This window comes from Trichosurus vulpecula, chromosome 3 (genome assembly GCF_011100635.1).
Source record: "Trichosurus vulpecula isolate mTriVul1 chromosome 3, mTriVul1.pri, whole genome shotgun sequence".
In the NCBI taxonomy this organism is placed as follows: domain Eukaryota; kingdom Metazoa; phylum Chordata; class Mammalia; order Diprotodontia; family Phalangeridae; genus Trichosurus; species Trichosurus vulpecula.
In genome coordinates, this window is record NC_050575.1 from 344,657,122 (window position 1) to 344,671,730 (window position 14,609).

General features: G+C 38.8%; 1 pseudogene; it reads left to right on the forward strand.

Annotated features, from left to right (window-relative positions):
* Nucleotides 1-4,439: 4,439 nt before the first annotated feature.
* LOC118842580 lies at nt 4,440-5,002 on the forward strand (annotated as a pseudogene).
* Nucleotides 5,003-14,609: the final 9,607 nt, after the last annotated feature.

Sequence of the window (14,609 nt, forward strand, 5' to 3'; positions counted from 1 at the left end):
TCTTTGAGCAAGACCTTCTCTAGGACTCTGGAGGCTGTTCCTGGATTATACTTATTTCTAATTTCCATCTGTCTAGGCTCTTACAAGTCAGACCTTCGCCTAAACCTGCCTGCTATGAGTGAACTTCACAGGATACAACCTACAACAGGGTTGGACATTGAGAGAGGGTCATAAAAAGTCTAATCAATCTCTCTTCAATGCTTCTCTCAATGGACCTCTCTCTCTCTAGACATCGATAACCTGCCCAGAACTATTTCTTAATAGTTAGCACACTACCTATCCTTTCATGCCCTCTCCCATGCCAGTGATTCTGAACCCCCATCCCCACCCCCAACTGTCCAGTCTCTTACTCTCATCCCCATCTACCATATTCCCCAAATGTTCCACTCCATATTTACCCACCATTTCCCTTGTGCTTTCTGGAATGCCTGTTCAAACTTGTATAATGAGTAGGCCCCTACATGTAATAAGATGTTTGTGTGAAGTAGGGGTTTTCTTTGTGTGTGGCTCAAAAGAAGGCAGAATAGATATCTCTATCTCCCCCTCTCCTTCCCCTTCTCCAAGGAACACTTTAATTCCTACCACAAAGGGAAACAGGGAGTTGGGACCAGAGGCCACCACTCTGCTCTCTCAGAGAGAGGGGGTACCAGGCTAGAATCTTATCTATCTGGTCCCTTAAATATTGTTCATCTAAGGAACATGGGAATGTAATTTCTGATCACTGTCACTATTGGGGGAGAAGAAGCCCCCCAAGCTTTATATCCATAGCTTGACCCTTTACCCACCAAATGCTAATTCCACAATGAATACACACAGTAGAGAAACTCATTTATCCAAATCATAGCAGGACAAATCAGAGAAAGTATACATAGGAGACTATATACCAGGCAATGCAGAGTGTAGGAACTCTTTTACTAGGAAGGAGCTCCACCAAGAGACAAAGTTCTAGGTCTCACCCAAGAAGCAACAAGAATAATACCGTGGCTGGACATTAACAAATGGTCACCTGACTTTTAAATGACATAACTTTTCCTGGGTAAACCCCAGAAGAGACATTCTACCCAAAGCACAGGTCTGACAACGTTATTCCCTTACTCAATAATCTCTAATGGCTTCTTATTACCTGCAGGATCACATATGAAATCCTGTTTGGCTTTGAACGCCATTCATAACCTGGCTCCTTCCATCTTCACTCCTCTCTGGGTATTCTATAAGTCAGTGACACTGGCTTTCTTGCTGTTCCTCACACAGGACACTAGAAATCTTCTACAGGAAGCCTTTCCCAATCCCTTTTAATTCTAGTGCCTTCTTTCTGTTAACTACTTCCTATTTATAGCTTGTTTATGCATATTTGTTTGCTTGGTGTCTCCTTCATTAGATTGGGAGCTCCTTGAGGGTAGGGACTGTCTTTTGCCTTTCTTTGTATCACCAGGTTTAGTACAATGCCTGGCACTATTATTATTTAATAAATAAATAATACAATAATTATAATAAATAATAATCATTATAATAAATAGATCCCAACTCTCCGCCTTCTCACTTGTTGTCCTTGCCTTCATAAAATGCTTTTTCTGCTGATTTCTACTGCCTCACTACCCCAGCTTCTTTCAAGACTTCCCCCAAATCCCACCTTGTGCATGCAAGAAGTCATTCACAATCCATCCCACTGCTAATGACTTCTTCTGTAATTATCTCCCATCTTGGCATTTGTGTCTTCCATTAGAATGTGAGCTCGTTGAGGGCAGAGATTGTGGGGTTTTTTTTGCCATTCTTTGTGTCCTCAGTGCTTGCCAGAATGCCCCTGGTAATTGCTTGATAAATGCTTGTTGATAATATTAAAAAATTATATACTACAACCAACTTGGATTTATATCAGGAGTGTCAGGTCAGTTCAACATCAGCAAAACAATAAGTTACCACAATACAACAACAATACTAAAACATCATGATTCTGTCATTAGAAACCAAAAAAAAAAGCTTCTGAAAAAACACATACCCAATTCTGTTTAAAATGCTAAAAATATAAGAATGAACCTTTTCTTATTTTGATAAGTAGTAATAGTATCTATGTAAATCTACATAATCTATATAAATCCAAGAGACAGTATTACATTAAAGAAGAGAAATTAAAGGTCTTTTCAATAAGATCAGGAATGTCTTTTATTACCACTATTGTTTGAGAGAGTTCTGAAAGTGTTAGCTCTGGCAAAAATGTAAGAAAAAGAAATTGAAGAAATAGGCATTGGGTCAAGAATAAATCAAATTATTACTTTTTGCCGATAATATAATTATTTACTTACAGACCCTTAGAGATTCCACTAAAACTTATTTGGAACAGTTAAAAACTTCAGCAAAGTAACTGAATATAAAATAAGACCACATTAATCATCACCCTTTCAGTATATTATCAACAAAACTCAGCAGCAAGAGAATGATGACTGGCACATAGTAAGGACTTATTTAATGCTTGCTGATTGTCAAAATGCTTTTTGACATACAGAGGCAAGCAAACAGTAGCATAGTATTCAATAAGCCACACACCCCCAACTACAGGCATACCTCGGAGATCTTGCAGGTTCAGTTGTAGACCACCACAAAAAAGCAAATATTGCAATAAATCAACACACAAATTTTTTGGTTTCCCAATGCATATAAAAGTTATATTTACACTATGCTGTAGTCTGTTAAGTGTGCAGTAGTATTATGTCTTTAAAAAATATACATGCCTTCATTTAAAAAATACTTGATTGCTGAATTTGCTTACAGTCATCAGAACCTTCAGAGAGCTGTAATCATTTTGCTGGTGGAGGGTCTTGCCTCAATGTTAGCTGCTGACTGATCGGGATGGTGGTTGCAGTTGGGGTGGCTGTGGCAACTTCTTAAAATAAGACAACAGTGAAGTTTGCCTCATTTTAATTGACTCTTCCTTTCACTTGAACACTTAGAGCTCATTGTAGGGTTATTAATTGGCCTCATTTCAATATTGTTATATCTCAGGGAATAGGAAGGCAGGAAGAGAGGGAGAAAGACAGGGAATTGCCAGTTGGCAGAGAAGTCGAACAAACACAACATTTATCACTTAATCTTATATGGGAGTGGTTTGTGGGGCCTCAAAACAATTACTATAGTAACATTAGAGATCACCAATCACAGATCACCATACCAGATATAATAGTAATTGAAAAAATTTGAAATATTGTAAGAATTACCAAATGTGGCACGGGGACAAGATGTGAGCACATGCTGTTGGAAAAAGGGTGCCAATAAACTTTCTTAAAGCAAGGTTGCCACAAACCTTTCATTTGTAAAAAAAAAAAGAAATTAAAAAAAACAAACCTCAGTATCTGCGAAATGCAATAAAGCAAAGAGCAATAAAACGAAGTATGCCTGTACTGGGGCAAGGATTCACTAGTCTCACTTGAGGGAGAATTAAAAAGCAACATAACAGAAATTGGATTTAGAGCAATATTTCATGTCATATATCGAAATAAGCTCTAAATGAATACACAACCTAGATACAAATGGCCATATCATAAATAAATTAGAAGAGTAGGGAAGGAGAAAGCTATCAGCAACATGCTGAGCATGTCTTACCCAACAGATTAGCAAAGATGATAAAAAAGAGAAACAATTCTTGTAGGAAAGTATGTGGTACGCAGTCATACTGATACCCTGTTGGTAAAGACATGAATTGGTCTAAACATTCTGGAAAGTAATTTGGAACAATGCTTCCCAAACCACTAAATTGTGACTATGCAATGAATACTTTGTACATATGAGTTCTATCCCTTTTCTTTTTTCTTTCTTTCTTTTTTTAAGTTCTTTGGGGCATAAAACTATTAGCGAGATATGCTGGTCAATTTTGTTGTATCAAAGAACTGGAAACTAAGAACAATCAGCTGAGAAATGGTTAAACATATCCTGGCATATCAATGTAATGGAATATTATTATACCATAAAAAATGAAGAAAGGGACAAATGCGGAGAAATATGGGAAGATTTAGATGAACAGATGCAGAATGAAGTCAGCAAAACCAAGAGAACAATTTATGTAACAAATACAAAACTGTAAAGAAAAACAACTGTGAAAGATATGAGTTATCATTAATGAAATGACTAACCATAACTCCAGAAGACCGATGAAGCATGTCACCACCTTTTGACAAGAACGAGACACATATTTTCAGATAAGGCCAATGTATGGGCTTGTTTTGGTTGGCTATACTTGTTATAAGTGAGGTGTTATGCAGGTTTTGGGGGCGGGGTGGACAATGGGGATTTGGAGGAGGAAGGAGAGAATGTGAGTGACAAAAAAGAAAAGAAATAAAAGAGTAACGTTTAACCATTTAAAAAAAAATGAATAGAAGACATTCCTGGGGCAATGGAAGTGGTAACAGGAGAGGTAACTCAATGGCTCTCCCCAACCTCACTGTGCCATAATCCTGCCATGGGGCAACAAGAACACTGTCAGGGCTGCATGTAAAAATGGGGCTATCTTGGCACCTTACTTTTGAATGTCATAATTTTCCATGGGTGGACCCCGAAAGAAACAGAATTCTAGATGTCACCCAAGCTAATAATGAAGGCAGTGAGGGAGGGAATGAGGAACTAAATAAGTAGCAGGCTTTGTCTGAGATAATATCTGAAGCAATCAGCCAATGCTATCCACAAACAGGACTATTTCGATGACCTCACCACCTCTAGAGACTCCTTTTCAATTTGGACCCAGGACCCATGACTGTGGCAAATACTTTTGATACAAATAAGAAAGCAGAAAAGAAAGAAGAAAAAGCAAAGAGAAAATTAAATTGAAAAAGGGAAAGGTCTTACTCATCTAATTCCACTAAAGAAGACATTTCAAAACAAAAGAAACAGAAATCCCAAGAGAAAGTAAAGAGAAAAAAAGCAAAATAAAAAAGGAAAATATCACAAGGAGAAAAAGAAGAGAAAAAGAAAGAATTCTTCATCTTTTGATAGTTCAGACTCTTCTAGTAATAACTAGGACATCGACCCATACTGCTGATGTTTATATTTAAAACATTTGAACCTGTTTCCATAATTATGTTTTGTAACAAACTCACACCTTCCAGGCAAGCATTCCTCCTTGAATGGGGCCAACATCACGCCTGACCTGCACACGTTGTGTCTAAAAGGTAATGAGAAGCATCCTCATGAGACTTATAGATCAGTATTACTGCTTTAGAGTCAGATCCCAGGCATAGCCCTGACATAGAACAGGCACTTTAAAAAATGTGTTTTACCTGGAAAGACTTACATGAACCAATGCAAAGTGAAGTAAGCAGAATCAGAACAGTGCACACACTAACAGCAATGTTGTTCATATGATCAACTGTGAATGACTTAGCTATTCTCAGCAATACAATGATCCACAACAATTCCAAAGGGCTTGTGATGGAAAATGCTATCCACATCCAGAGAAAGAACTGCTGAAGTCTGAATGCAGATCAATCATACTATTTTTACTTTCTTTAATTTATTTATAGTTTTTTTTCCTTTTGGCCTGTTTCTTCTTTCACAACATGACTAGTATGGAAATTTTTTAAAATGTTTTTGATTGATTAATTCCCCCTGATTTTTCTCTCTCCATTCTTAGCATTGCTTTTAAAGCTTATTGAAAATGGCATCACAATCAATAAGGAGGGGGAAAGTTTACCTAGGTAGCCAGGCAGCTTATGTAGGAGTTGATGTTCTTGCCAAATCAAATGCCTATCCACCTTCTAGGCTTGCAAATTTAGGAAGTGAAATGTATCTTTGGCAATCAAAGCCTTCCAGATATTCAACATCTTCCCATAAACACTGCAAAATCAAGTAGCCATAGATCCTATTATGTTAGTAGTAGCATATTGTCTTTTTAGCACTAGGCTCTTTGAATGTTGTGTGGGAATAGCATTGCCTTATGGGTCTTGAGATTTTTAGAATAAATAGAATGTACAGGAAAATGCTAAATTCAAGAGCTTTATTGTAAGGCTCACTGTTTTGTGAGTTTCTAGCAACTGCTTGGTGTGTGCATGTGGTTCCTCCTATCCCCCCTCCCCCCGCAGCAGTTATATGTTCTTTTGTTTAAAAAGAAAAAGACCAACCCAAGTTGAGTTTTTTATTTCTAGCATTGCTACTCATTTAATAAGATTCAAAGATAATATTCTGTTGATTAGTATATATAACAGCAACCCTGTGTTATTTTGTAAATATGCCATATTGGCATTTGTAAAAGTGAAACCTTAAATATAAATATTTGTATTCAGGGAGAGGATGAAACCTTCATTAAGTTTCATTTTTATCAGATGCAATATCAAAATTTTATGAATGCTTTATCTATCAGGGTAATGCAGAAATTTTTTTTTATCAATGTGAAATATATACTGCCTTTTGTCTGAAGTAATTTTAAAACATTTTTGAAGCAAAAAAAAATTAACAGAAAAGAACAGAGGGAAATTCAGAGGGAGGCACAGATAGGCAGGACAGCTTTGAAACTGGTTTGAATTTATTGTGCACCTTTTTTTAGAAGGAACAAAATGTATATAATAGGGATTCTACCTTTTTCTTCCAATTCTCTTTTTTGGTTCTTCATATCTGGAAAAATATATGTATGTTGACTTTTGTTAAGTTCAAAATAACAAAAAATAAAATTATTTTTAAAAAATAAAATGAGAGTTGGATTAAATTATCTCTAAGGTCCCTTCTAACCACTCAGATTCTACTTGAATATGAAACACAAACGATAGAACTGAGATCCCTTATTCTTCAGTACTGTGCTTATCTATCTTTATTGCCTCCAGGCTAGGGGTAAATATAATTGATGTGGGGGCTGGAGAAGGTGGTTTGGGAGTTCCAAAATCATACAGAGGAAGCCCTAGAAGTTGAGAGTTGAAGGAAGGAAACAGAAGATCCCACCCACCCAGAAGTTAATGCAGTTACGTCAGTGGGGCAGAGGGGAGGAAAATAAGGAACATCTTTTAAGTCTGGGATTATTTTTAATTCTATTGATGTTTTGTTTTTACATCACCTTCATTTCCAAATATATCTCTCCATGTATAAAATGTTTTACAAACCTTAAAGCACTGTATAAATGGTAGCTATCATCGTTGCTATTATCCCTCCCCACTCCTATACCCAGAGAACCATTTCTTGTAACAATGAAAAACAACAACAAAAAAAAGCAATTTCACAAAACTAGCCAATACATTGACTCTAGTAGTACTCAGTACTAATAGTCCAGCTTCACTGCTCCAATAAAGGGAAGAAGGCAGATTTTCTCATCTCTTCAGGGCCAGGCTTGATCATCTAATTAGCATTCAACTTTTTACTCTTTCCAGTATTTGCTGTATACTGTTTTCTAGGTTTGGCTTAATTTCTTTAGCATCAGTTCATATAAATCTTTTCATGCTTCTCTGTATTCTTCATTCGTCAATTCTTCTGAGCAGTAATATTCCATTATTTTCACTTACTACAACGTTGGGTCATTCTCCAGTGGCCTAGGCTTCCTGTTGAATCACTTTGATCTTCTACTGACTTTACTAAGAGAATGTGAGATACCCTCCCCTTGAAGTTGACTTTCGGGAGTGCACACAATCTGCCTTTCCATTTCCCCATTCATTCGGGTCAGTGTTGCCAATAGCACAGTCTAGGATGGGGGTGGAAGTATGGGAATTAATGTGAGCCACTGTGGCAATTTCCATTTCAGTGAGGGCCAGTGGGAGAGGATGTGTCTTAGCTTCCCTATGGGATGGACCACTATAAAAGCTTGTAAACCCTTGAACAGCACGAATAAGCTCAACAGGTACTTGTTCACCAAATACTAAGAGTAGGTTGAGGAGATACCCTTTGGGATTTGAACAAAGTTTAGGAGAAAACAAAGGAAGCATTGTCTCACACAGTGAGGGTGCATTATGAGACTTTGGAAAGGAAATGTTATTACATCAGTTCAAGGGAATTCTTTGGAGTTAAGTCCTAGGGAGTTGCTTGAGACATAGAGAGAGTAAATGACTTACCCAGGGTCATATAGCTAGCAATTGTCAGGGTCAGGATTTGAACATTGCTGATCCCAAGCCCAGTACTCTTAGTCTCTATGGAGCATTGCTTCTCACAGGATTTTTTTGGGGGGTGGGGTGGGGATGGAGACCTGACCTATTATTTAATTGGTATAGGGAATTTCAAATAAGGAAATTCCTTCTACCAATGCAGAATTTCACCTGCTCTGCAAGTTATATTATTAGAGTAAAAGTTCTTATCCTAGGATCTGTAGAACCCCTCAAGGGGAATCTGTGAACTTCAATGAAGGGAAAAAAATCTTTGTTCTTGTTAACCTCTAACTAAAATTTGACATATCCTTCAATTACGACTTTAGAAAGAAATTATTCTAAGAAGGGGTCCATAGGCTTCACCAGACTCTAAAGGGAGCCCATGACAAACAAAAATTTTATTTTTTATTAAAAGGTTGTGGGGCTAACTCAAGGTTCAAACTGCCAGCATGTGTCATAGGTGAACATAAGTCTTCCTGAGGAGACAAATATTAATTAGGAGTAGTGGTAATAAAGCTCATATCTAGAGAAGTATCTTCTCACAGCAATCCTGTGCGGTAGACAGGACCAGTGTTATTACTTCCATTTTTTTTTTTAATTTGTGAAAAATTTTCCGTCTTTTATTTTCTTTAGTTTTTTTTTTTAAAGGTGTTTTATTTATTTTTAGTTTACCACACACGGTTCTACATAGTTTTGAGTTCCAGTTTTTCTCCCCTCCCTCCCCCCTCCCTCCCCAAGACGGCATGAAGTCTCATATAACTGTCATGTATAACTTCGCATTGAATTAATTTATGCTCTAGTCAAGTCGTGGAGAAGAATTTTGACCAATGGAATGAATCACGAGAAAGAAGAAACAGAACCAAAAAAAAAAAAAAAAAACAAAACAAACAAGAAAAAAAAAAATCCCAAAAACAAAAACAAAAGAGAAGCAGAAAAGGCGAGCATGTAGTGTGCCTCAGTCTGTATTCAAACTTCTCAGTTCTTTCTCTGAATGAAGATAGCATTCTCCATCGTGAGTCCCCTGGAATTATCCTTGCCCCTTTAGGTTGCTGAAAGAAGCGCAGTATGTCAGGGTTGGTCCTCACGGAATCCACATATCTGTGGCTGTGCACAACGTTCTCCTGGCTCTGCTCCGCTCACTCAGCATTATGTCGTGTAGGTTTTTCCAGGTTGTTATGAAGTCTGCATCATCCCCATTTCTTATGGCACAATAGTATTCCATCACCTTCATATACCACAGCTTGTTCAGCCATTCCCCAATTGATGGGCATATTACTTCCATTTTAAATTTCAGGGATTGGGGGCTGAGAAAGGTAGCAATTTGTTCACAATCATATAACTAGTTAAGTTGAAAGCTTCAACCTGAACCTAGAACTTCTGCCTTCAAATTCAGGGCTCTTTATACCACTCCAGCTACAGCGACCAGGGGTAGAGAAACCTGCCGCAGGTTCCCCACCCTTGACTGCCTCACTATAGTAGAAATGGTAAGTATAAATGAATGTTAAATAGGTTTGAACAGAATTAGAAATGGCTACTCAGGGAAGCTGGAATGTAGCTAACTTTTAAGACATGTGGAAAACAACCCTGCCCTCCCCATGGGGCTGGCTACTGCCAGCATCAGAATCTAGGTTGAATTTCAGACTTGATTTTCCTTTTCTGGCCAAGTCCAACAAAAAGTCAGTAAGTCAGTGCCAAAAGCCTACAAGGTAAGCTCCAAATTGTCAAAAAGGGCAGGTGTGTTGGGGAGAGGGAAGTTATAGTTGATTTTTATATTATAGTCAATTATGGGGCAGCTAGGTGGCACATGGATAGAGCGCAGGGACTTGAATCAGGAAGACTCATTTTCCTAAGTTCAAATCTGGCCTCAGACGCTGTGTGACCCTGGGCAAGTCACTTAACTCTGCCTCAGTTTCCTCATCTGTAAAATAAGCTGGAAAAGGAAATGGCAAACCACTCCAATATCTTTGCCAAGAAAATGCCAAATGGGGTGATGAAGAGTCAGACACTACTTGAAAAACGACTAAACAAAAGGTTTCCCTGTAGCACCCAGATGTCTGCGTCCCTCTCATTCTATCCGTCAACAGAAAATAGTAGTCCAAAATCCTAACAATAAAAAAAAAGCTGTTAAAAAGTTAACAATCAAGAAGAATAATTTTAAAAATCCTCACAGCCCAATTTGTCTTTATTTCTTGGGATGGCAAGAATGGGAATTTTCGCTCCAATCTCTTCACTCCCCTCACTTCATCTGTCTGCCTTCCTGCCTCTGGCTGTCTCAACCAGGAGGGGGGAGTGGAAATACAGGGTGTCCCAAAAGTCTTAGTGAAGCTTATGCATTAATATTTTAAAAGTGCAAAAGGCTTCTGGAATGTCCTATATTGAGCCTATTTTTTCTCCCAATGAGCCACACCTGGGAATTATAACCAATAGAAATGAAAGACAGGTTCATGGTCTGAGGGGCAGACAGAAAGAAATTCCCAAGTTCTGTCTCCATTCTGCCTCTGGGAATTTAGCTATGAAATACAATATAATGGGCTCATAAAAGAGGCCTCCAAACTTTGCCTGACTACGAGCTCTCATCAGGTCTTGTCCCAAACACATGGAGGTGAGTGAATTCTCTTTTCCCAAGGGGCTACCTCAATGATACCTGGAAAGCCCACAGGAGGGACTACCCCAGAAATTCATCCAGCCTATGCCCCAAGCAGCTTACAAAAGTCTGGGCCTAGCCACAAGATGAGGCTTCCTTAAAGAATGAGTTCTTAGAAATACATTTCTAGAGGGAGTAATCCTGCAATCTTTTTGAACTCTGATAAGCAGCCTTTAAATAAGGAAAAAGAAAATGGGAATTCACTCGACTCATTTGTCTTCTGATCTGACAATATTCAGATAAAAACCCAGAAGGGAAAAAGGAGTTATTTTAATGAAGATAAAAGGTATTTCAAAAGTCTATAAATAAGGCACAAGTTCACCAATTACCTCTTAGATCTGATGCTCAAAAAAATATCGGTGCAGGTTCATTATTTATAGCTATGAAGATCAAGAGAGCACAGAAGAAATAGTTTCTCTGAAACCATGAAAATAAATTCTCTATTTTTATTTCTTCTAAACCTATACAGCTCCATCTCTCCCCGCCATCATTAGAGAATCTTACTTCATACTTACTGAGAATAGAGGCCCCTTCACTAGAGAGCTTCCTGCTCTCTTAATTCTACAGTCCAAAAACATTGGCCATCATACACCATTTTATCCTCATGATGAAGAGGTCGTCCTTCCTTCTCATTAGAGTGACCCTGGACAAGTTACTTACCCTCTCTGCCTTGGTTTCTTCATCTGTAAAATGAAGGGGCTGGATTTGATGACCTCTAATTGGACGCCTTTCAACTCTTTGCACATCTCTTTGCGCAGGCTGTCCTTCCATGCCTGGAATACACTCACTCCTTCGGTGGCCATTGCCACCTTTTGCCATCCTTTCTTTCCATCCAAGTCCAGCTCAAATGCCACCTCCTACATGAGGCACTCCCTGATCTTCCCAGCTATTGATGCCTCTCTTCCCACCTGAAATTACCCTTTATTTACTCTGTATCTACTCCATGTGTATGCTTACAGGTGTACGTGTTGTTACCCTTAGCAGAGTGTAAGTTCCTTAAGGGTGAAAACTACTTATGTCTCGTCTGTGTATCCACATTGCTTAATAAGGTACTTGGTACAAAGTAGGCACTAGATAAATGTTACTGGTTGACTAATAGAAGAAAGAGCTATCTTTAGCATCAGAATACCTGAGTTCCATATGTGGCTCCATCATTAACTGGTCGACTGACCTTGGGCAAGTTAATTAGCCACTCTGGACCTCAGCTGTTCTATCTGCAGAATGGAAATAATAATGCCTGCCCTACTCATCACACGGGGTTATTGTGAGGCTCAAACAAAAAACTGCATCAAATAACTTGGACAAATATGAAGTACTACAGAAACATAAAGGTATTTGTACCCTTTGACCCAGCAATACCACTTCAAGGGCTGTATCCCAAAGAGATCACACAAGTGGGAAAAGGACCCACATGTACAAAAATATTTATAGCGGCTCTTTTTGTAATAGCTAAGAATTGGAAATCAAAGGGATGCCCATCAATTGGGGAATGGCTGATCAAGTTGTGGCATATGAATGTAATGGAATACTATTGTGCTATAAGAAATGGGGAAGATAACGGACTTCATAATAACCTGTAAAAACCTACACAACATAATGCTGAGTAAGCAGAGCAGAACTAGGAGGACATTATACACAACCACCGATATATGGATTCTGTGATGACTAACCTTGATAGACCTCACTCTTCTCAGCAATACAAGGTTCAAAGACAACTCCAAAGGACTCATGATGGAGAGAGCTATCTATCTACATCCAGAGAAAAAACTAAGGAGTCTGAATGCAGATTGAGGCAAACTATTTGTTCTCCTTTTTTTTCTCTTTTGTTTTTGTTTTGGGTTTTGGGGGGTGGGGTTTGTTTCTTCTTTCTCATGATTCATGCCATTGGTCATAATTCTTCTTTACAACTTGACTGTTGTGTAAATAAGTTTAATGCAAAGTTATATGTAGAAGATATATCCGATTCCACGCTGTCTTGGGGAGGGAGGGGGGAGAAAAAAATCTGGAACTCAAAATCATGCGTAACTGAGCGTTGTAAACTAAAAATAAAAAATCTTAATTAAAAAAAAGAAATATAAAGGATTTATATTAATATAAACCTGAAAAGCCAACATGTCAGCAAACCCCTTCATGATCTGGTCTCTTTACCATACAGTCTCTCAGAGAAGAGTTAGTGTTAACTTTAAGTGATAAGTGAGGGGAGAGCGAGGTAAGGTAATAAGCTAAATTTAGAGTTAGTGGGGGGCCACATAATCTGACCCCCTTATATTACAAATGAAGAAACTGGGGGCAAGAGAGTTGAGGTGATTTGCCCAAAGTCACACAGGCCAGTAAGTAAAAGAGCTGAGATTTGAAGCCAAGGTCATTCTGGCTCCAAACCCCATTGTTTCCGCACTATACCATAGATGTGGCAGACTGAGGGAGGAGGGAAAAGCTGGGTATAACTTTTAGGTTGCAAAATTGGGTAATGGGTATGCTATGTGTACTAAGAACTTTAATGACAATCTGGAAGATGTGGAAGTGGCAGAGAGATGTTAGGCAGCTATTGTAATTGTCCAGGTGAGAAGTATTAAGGGCCTGAATCCGGGTGTTGTCCATGTGAGCAAAGGGAATGAGTAAGATGGCAAGGGAGAGTAAGTGCCAAGGAGGACTGAGGTTGCAAACTTAGGTGATGGGAATGACGTGATTAGCTCCATGTGCTAGGAAGAATACTTTGGTGGAAATGTGAAGGATGGATTGGACAGGGGAAACAGGAGACGGACCAACGAACAGATATTTACTAAGAGCCGGCTTTAGGAGTCAGTCTAGAACAAGGTTGGGGAACAAATTGTTCTGTGAAGTTTGGACTCAGTCAAAGGCCTGCGCTTGAAGACCTAGAGGGCCACATGTGGCTGCACTTGAGGACCTGGAGGGCCATGTGTGGCCTTCCCCACCCCTGGATTCTAGAAGGAGAATACTGATATTCTGAAAGAACGGACTCTATTCAGCAATTGATAGATTGTAGGGGCTAAGACAGATCTTGTCTGACATGCGCACTAGAGCCTGGGAACGCAAATTTCGAAGGGTTGAAAGGACAGACAGAATCACATGGGCTAAAATGCTAGAGGGCAGTAAATCTAGGGTGTATGGGAAGTTCTCAAGTACGAAAACCTGAAGACACAAATACAAATAATCCTGATGAAGGGGCAAGAGAGAGAAGTCTAAAAATGGATACAGAGGGTGTGATGATCTATATAGATTTGTAGCACACATGCACAATAACATGGAGATGGAAACACACAGTGACACCTAGGGGTAATCAAAGATGAATACAAAAGTGTGGCAAAGAACTTTATGAATCGTGTGAAGAGAGTGAAAGTTCAGAATGAGTCGAAGCTAACTACCAAAGTTAAAGAAAACAAAAAGGGTATTTCGTGGGAAGGGGCGGGGCTTGGGTTTGTTTTTTTTTAAGTTATATTGGAGAAAAGAGGGGCATAGGATCACTACTACTCAGGGCACATGGAGTAATAGGGGAGAGAAATATATTTTGCTTCTGGTCTTCCCCCTGGCAAGGAAAAGTAATCTTTACACTGGGAAGGACTGAACAAAAAACCCAAGATAGAAAGGGAGATGTCAAGGAAGTTCCCTTGATGACTTCAGGTCACCAAGTCTAGATGAACTCAGGAAACTGAAGGTTTTGGCAAATGTGATTGCTGAGATCATGGAGAAAGGAAAAGGTACTGGATGACTGGAAAAGAGGACAAATCTATCCGTTTTCAAAAAAGGGAAGAGATTAAAAGTTTGACTTCAATTTCCAGCAAAATCCCAGACCAGTGGTCTCAGACCTAGGGACCTCTGGGGATCACTCAGGTCTTTTCAGGAGGGTCTGAGAGGTCGATATCAATTTCATAATAATATTGACATTTTAACTTCTAATACAGTAATTA